Source organism: Diceros bicornis, chromosome 16, assembly GCF_020826845.1.
Source record: "Diceros bicornis minor isolate mBicDic1 chromosome 16, mDicBic1.mat.cur, whole genome shotgun sequence".
NCBI lineage: Eukaryota > Metazoa > Chordata > Mammalia > Perissodactyla > Rhinocerotidae > Diceros > Diceros bicornis.
This window is the reverse complement of record NC_080755.1, coordinates 10,302,549-10,308,548: the sequence shown is the minus strand read 5'-3', so window position 1 is coordinate 10,308,548 and position 6,000 is coordinate 10,302,549. Positions and strand designations below refer to the sequence as shown.

At 52.7% G+C, this 6,000-nt stretch overlaps 1 protein-coding gene across 1 annotated transcript in view; it reads left to right on the top strand.

The window, feature by feature from the left end:
• Positions 1-306: 306 nt before the first annotated feature.
• Positions 307-6,000, top strand: part of LDLRAD4 (low density lipoprotein receptor class A domain containing 4) — a 453,579-nt gene continuing 447,885 nt past the window's right edge. The window contains exon 1 of the mRNA XM_058556731.1: positions 307-746. The gene's annotated coding sequence lies outside the window, so the exon portion shown is untranslated. The remainder of the gene's footprint in view (positions 747-6,000) is intronic.

Genomic DNA, 6,000 nt, shown 5'->3' with positions numbered 1-6,000 from the left:
GCTGCCATGTGCACAGCCGGCCGGCCCCGCGGAGCCCTGGGGTCCCACGGCCTCCGCGCCCGCACCACCCCAGCTCCGTGCCCGCAGCCTGCAGAGGTCGGTGCGGCCTGTGCGCGCGGGGTCGGGGCCGGCTCACCCCTCAGCCAGCAGGGTGGCACCCCCGCCCCCGCGGCCTGGCCTCAGGCCGGGTCTCCGCCGCGGAGGGGGATGGGGAGGGAGGAGAGACTGGAGGAGTTGGAGACAGAGACAGCCTCGGCGAGCACAGTTACGGCTGGAGACAGGCGGCGGCGGCGGCGGGACACTCCCCCCACTCCGGCGACGGGAGGCAGGACGCCTCCCTCGGCGGCCGCAGCACCCTCTCCCCGCTTTCCCCCGCCCGGAGGCTGCGGGCCAAGCCGGCGGGCCCGGCGGCCGAGTGCAGCTGGCCCTGCCCAGCCCGCGCGCCTCCGCGGCCGGCCGGGGATCCCCTGCGAGCCGGGGAGGAGCCGCCGCCGCCGCCGCCAGACAGGCTGCGAGTCCCTGGGAAAGTGAAAGGGGGGCGGGGAGCGCGGGGGAGGCCCGAGTGTAAGATCCTCGGCTCTTAAAGAGACCCGGCGCGCGGCGCCGCGGTCCCCGCCGACCCGCTGCGTGGCCCCCGCCGCGGCGGCCCCGCACCCCGCGCCCCTCCCCCGCGGCCGGCAGGACTAGGTGGCCGGCGAGCCGCACTGCGGGCGGTCCCCGCCTCCGCTCCACAGGGGCGGCCGCAGGTGAGTGCGGACCCGAGGTGGTTGCTGTGGTCCCGGCGTCTGGCTCAAGTTCAGCGTTGCGCTGGGGCCGGGGGAGGGGGGAGGCGGGGGACGCGGGGACAGGACGCTCCGGGAACGGGACGTCCGCGAGTCTACGCCGTCGGCGGGGGCCAGAGGGAGCGGCCCGACACTGTGCTCCTTCCCCACCCCGGCGAGTCCCTTGGAGACGAGTGCGCGAGGTCTGTGAGGCGGTGTAGCCACTGGGCAAGACGGGCGTCCGGGGGCGCACACCCGGGGGCGGGTGTGGGGAGGGCGACCCCGCAGCCCCGAACCGCGGTCCCGCCGCCTTTGCGGGTATGCTCTGCCGGAGGAACATTGCCGACCCCTACCCCGTTTTCTATTTCCCAGTGCCTCGGCGCGGGTTGTCCCGAGGTTGCAGGACTTGATTCTGCACCGCCGGGAGGCTGGGGTGACCGTGGTGGTGGCTGCCCAAACTGAGGTCTCCGTTCCCTTGGGCCTTTCGGCGAACCACTGCAGGCGGGGGGACTGGAGGTCAGCGGGAAGCGGGAAGATTGTGCAGGACCTTGCCGGGGAGTTTGCGGGATGGAAAGGGGGCGGGAGCGGGCAGTACCCTGTACCCTGCGCTCTGCAGCCGGGCACTCCGCCGCCTCGCGCCTCCGCGCCCCCGCACCCCGCATCCTGCTCCCCGCGCCCTCCGGCCCCTCGGACCCGCCTCACCAAGCGTCTGCCCGGGTCCCCCCGCGCGCGTTGACGTCGGTCGCGGGGCCGCCCGGAGCTCCCGGCGTTGGCTGGGAAGTCGATTGTCTCGGGCGGCTGCTATTACACTTAGGCTGGGTCTCCGAGCCCCGGAGGAAGCAGGCGTGTGTTGAATTTCTCTTTGACCCTCATGGAGGAATAAACAGGAAGCGACGAGCACCCAGCTTGGGCCCGGCACTTGCCTTTGTTGTGGGGTCTGCTCTGTACGGCGGTGAGGAGGCTTCCCCGGGACCCCTGCCCGGTGCGCCGCCTGGCTTGGGGCTGGGGGCGCGCTCTGTAAGTAAGCTGCCGGAAGACAGTGGGTTCAGGTTAATTCGCTATGGTGGCGGAAAAGGCATTTGCTTGTTTTTAAACTTTTTTTTTTTTTTAATTGGAAAAGGAAGAGACTTCCCAGTGAGGCAGAGATTTTCAGGACGACGACATGGATGCGTGGTGGGTGGGTGGCACCTGGAAAAGGCGCATCGGATAGTGCCCTGGTTCTCGGGTTAGCTGGCGGGTCACCGCGCCGCGGGTCAGGACGGCGAGAAACTCTTTAAAGCAAGCAGGGCTTCCTCGCTCCCGCCCAGGCGTAGGAATGATTGCTGAGTGGTAGTGGCCACATAAACTAGCTTAATTTTTATTTTCCCCAAAGAGTCTCTTAATTAGCTGGAACTGGATAATTTTGATTTGCTTCTTTTCTCTTCCTCTGTGTCGCATCTATTCCCTTTTCTTTCTGTCTTCTTTCTAATTATTTTGGCAACTTCTCATCCCTGGACCCCTCACTTATGTTTCAGTGCTGCTTTCTAAATGTTAATTACGATTGTGATAAATATTTATTGATGACCTACTATGTGCTAGGCATAGTGGGGTGTGAGGTGAGATAAGCTGTACAAATGTTGATTCTGAGAGCTACTGTTAGTAAGTCTCTTGCAGTAGCAGTGAGTGGGTAGAGATGGTGAGCAACCTTGGCTCTTAAAAATGTATAGATCCTGTGGCTGGCATGGAGGTTGGTGCCTTCCCTCAGGGCTAGGGCTAGGAAACTTCCCTTTAAAATGGCCCTATCCGCTTGTTTGGTTAGCCAAGAAAGATATTCTCCCTGGAGCTTCAGGACTGATTACTGAGTTACAGGAAAGGTTCTGTAGAGTCTGCACTGAGAAACTGCCATTGCATCGTCATGTTCTGCATTTTGCTTATGAATATTTAGTCTTCTCTAGTATTTATATTGTTTATTGTCATCTGTGCATCTGCAGTCGTACTCTGCACAGTTCTCTTGGAACATATTCTTTATGTTCAGTAAAGGATCATAATGTTAAATTTGAGTCATTACATAGACAAATGAGTAGATCCAAATATTATCCAGGTACATTTACTGAATTATAATTTTGATTTCCTATCAACCCTTGAATGCCATTTGACGGCCCTTGCATAGCTGTGCTTTTTAAAACACGGGGGCAAATTCCTCATGATCTTTGACAGCTTAATTCTTTTAAGAGCTTCACTTTGCTATTGACATTGAACACGCTGTTAGAAATTAGGGCTGAGACTGTAAATGCCAGTAAAGGATTTGCTATGATGGAGTTGTAGCTACCTTCCTCCCTTGTTTTAAAAGACTTCTCTAATTTCTCAACATTCTGCTCTTACTCTTGGAAGAGTTCGCCATCATTGGCCGTGGTTCTAGTTCATATAGGTTTGCATTGATGATGGAGAAGACTTTTCCTGGCAGGATTTTAGGGATGCCTCTTGAATCTTCCTTGGGGCTCCGTTTGCATGACCATAATCCTGCAGAGGAACCCAGCCAGTGCTAGCTGCTTATTAAGGGATTTTATGCCAATTTGTTGGCACATCATTTGAGATTCAAAGTCCACCCCTCTCCCCAACCAGAGTATATACATACATAGACAAATATTTATTTTCCCCCAACTGCTGACGGTGTTCTGAGAATAGTTTTCTTGCCTGGCGCGCTGAGAGCAAGGACCCGTCTGTCTGCAGAGGTGTTTACAATTTGGGACTGTGCTGTAGTCTTGGTTGACTTAGCAGCCTGGCAGAGTAGCCTTGCAGCTCTTGCGACGCGGTCTGTTTTTTATCTGGGCTGTTGGAGGGGCAACTCCCAGCCTGACTGGTAACGTAGAGAGGTGAGAGTGACTTTTGCTCCCTGAGGATATTTCTGGCCTGCGGTCAAGTAGAGACTGTCTGGGCATGAGGTGATTGCTCTGTGTCATCATGTAAAACCCAAGTACTCTCAGGGCTTGGGGCGAGAACCCTTGCAGCTGTGACTGGTCAGATCTTTCTGGTAGCCTTGCTATGTTTCTTCTCATCTTTCTTCTGAATCCAGGCCTTTGGAGTCTCTGTGCTGTGTCTGTCCTTTTGGGTGAGAGTTAATAGAGAAGAAAGCAAACTCCAGGAGTCATGGCTATAAAAGACCAGTCTATGTTAACCTGGAAAATTCTTAGAAATGTTTAAGATACTGTAACACATGACTGTTAAATGTGAACAGTGACAAAATTGCTATGTAGTCCCAAATTGCTCTTTCCTCCCTTCTTCCCCTCTTCCCATACTCCTTCCATTTCTTCCTCTTTTGGGTCTCAGAAAACTCTCCTGGAAGCTATTATTTTCTGATGTCAAAGTGACTTTCTGCTTACATGGAGTTTGTTAGTTTGGAATTATACCTTGACCTGTATTATGGGTGTGCATGGAAGGTGAATCTTAAGTTTTAAAATAGGAATGTAAAGCTTCTGCCTACCATTTGAAAATGTAGGCCACCAGACCTGCCACTTTTTAGGGAGATATTTTTTTGTGGCGTTATTTGTTAGGCAACTAAAGGAAACAGGCGAGCACCTGTACTGTTAATTGCTAGAGGAATATAGGGTTCATATTTCCAGTTAATATTGTTTTTTTCTCTATCATAAGAAGACTTGAAGATAATGTTTGTGTTGTCTCATATGCATGTGATTAAGTATGGATTGCTTTTCTTTGAATTCCCGTTAAAAATGGTACTCTGGCCTTTTAAGCTGTTTTTGTGAGGACTTTTCTTTCCACCAAGCTTGTTTTCCAGATAGGTCTTGGAAATTACGAAGAACATAGCTATAATTTCTCCCTTGATTGGCAGCTGAGAGCTTTCCCGGACAAAAATAAGGCTGCACTGTGCCAAATGGTTGACTTTTCTAGAATAAAAACTCTAAAGGGTATGCAAAAAGTCCTCTGGTTAATATATTGGCATTCCCAGAACCCACTAAAACTCCGGCAGCCTGCCAGACACCACTTAATGAGGATGCAGAATGTCTGGCTCAAATCCCCATGAGCAGAAGGGGGTGGGGAGCTGATGTCCACACCCTTTATTAATTTTTAATGACTGTACTTTTGTTTTGCAGATTTTGCTCTGTACCCCCCTCACGATTGACCCCCACCATGCCATCCTTCTCCCTCATTCATTTATTTACTCATTTACTTGGCATTGGAAAAATGTGGAGACTCTCAAGGTTAAGAATCCTGCTGAGGGATCATTTCTGTTTGCATGGATTCTTTTGTCGTTGATTTTCTTTCTTTTTATTCCTTTTCTTTCTTTCTTTTTTTTTTTTTTGGAAGAGAAAGAGAGAAAAGGAATAGAAAAGGAGATGACAGCTTTTTTTTTATGGTGCTTTATTGTCTGCTGGAAAAGAGAAGCATTTATGAAACTTTAAGTTTGTCAGACAGTTTATATGACAGTGCAAGTTGGTGCTTGCCAAGCTCCAGACAGATTGCTAATGTTACATGACAGGGATAAATAAATTACTGCTGTCTGCAACACGCTTGCACTGCAAACGCACTCTGCAGCCGGCCCGCCGGGCACTACACACCCAGGGAGCCTGTTGGATGTGCAGCTGCTTGGAAGGCCTCTGCCTACTGCCTAGAATTCTGTGACTTGGTTCGGAAATGAAAAGGGTGTGTCTCTTGCTTTTATTTTTGGCAGTGCTGCAGGGCAGCAGAATCCACGTAGCAGCTCTGTGTCCTTGGTTTTGCTGGGTGGCTCTGCCCTCTTGCCCTGCCCCTCACCCCTCCTCCACTCCCCCTCCCCTCCCCCCACCACATTCTTCCTTCCTTGGTACCAGAGGACATGACACCTAGTCTTCCTCCCAGGGACCTGCTTCTGATGAAACTAAACTTTGTTCTTAGCTGCTCAGGCCCTAAGTTTTCTCAAAGCCAAGTTTCAAGCTGTTTATGGTTGCGTTCTTTCTGCAGGTGCAGACATTGAGAACAAATTGTCTGAGATAAGTGTGTGTGCTGCCCTGGGAGGGGGCTGGGTGGCACTTCTTGGGCATAATGTACTTTCATCTCTGGCAATTTGGATAGTCAGCTGGCAGAGTGACAGGTGTAATGAACTTAATGGTCTTGCTCTAGTTGTTAGCGGACACACTGCTCATATTACAAAGCCACCTCCTAAGTTGGGCCCCTGCCAAATGACTTGCTTTTCTCTTCGCAGACAGGATTCAGAGCCTGGACTACTCGAGTGACGTTAAGGTCAGGAATTGGGTGGGTATGAGTG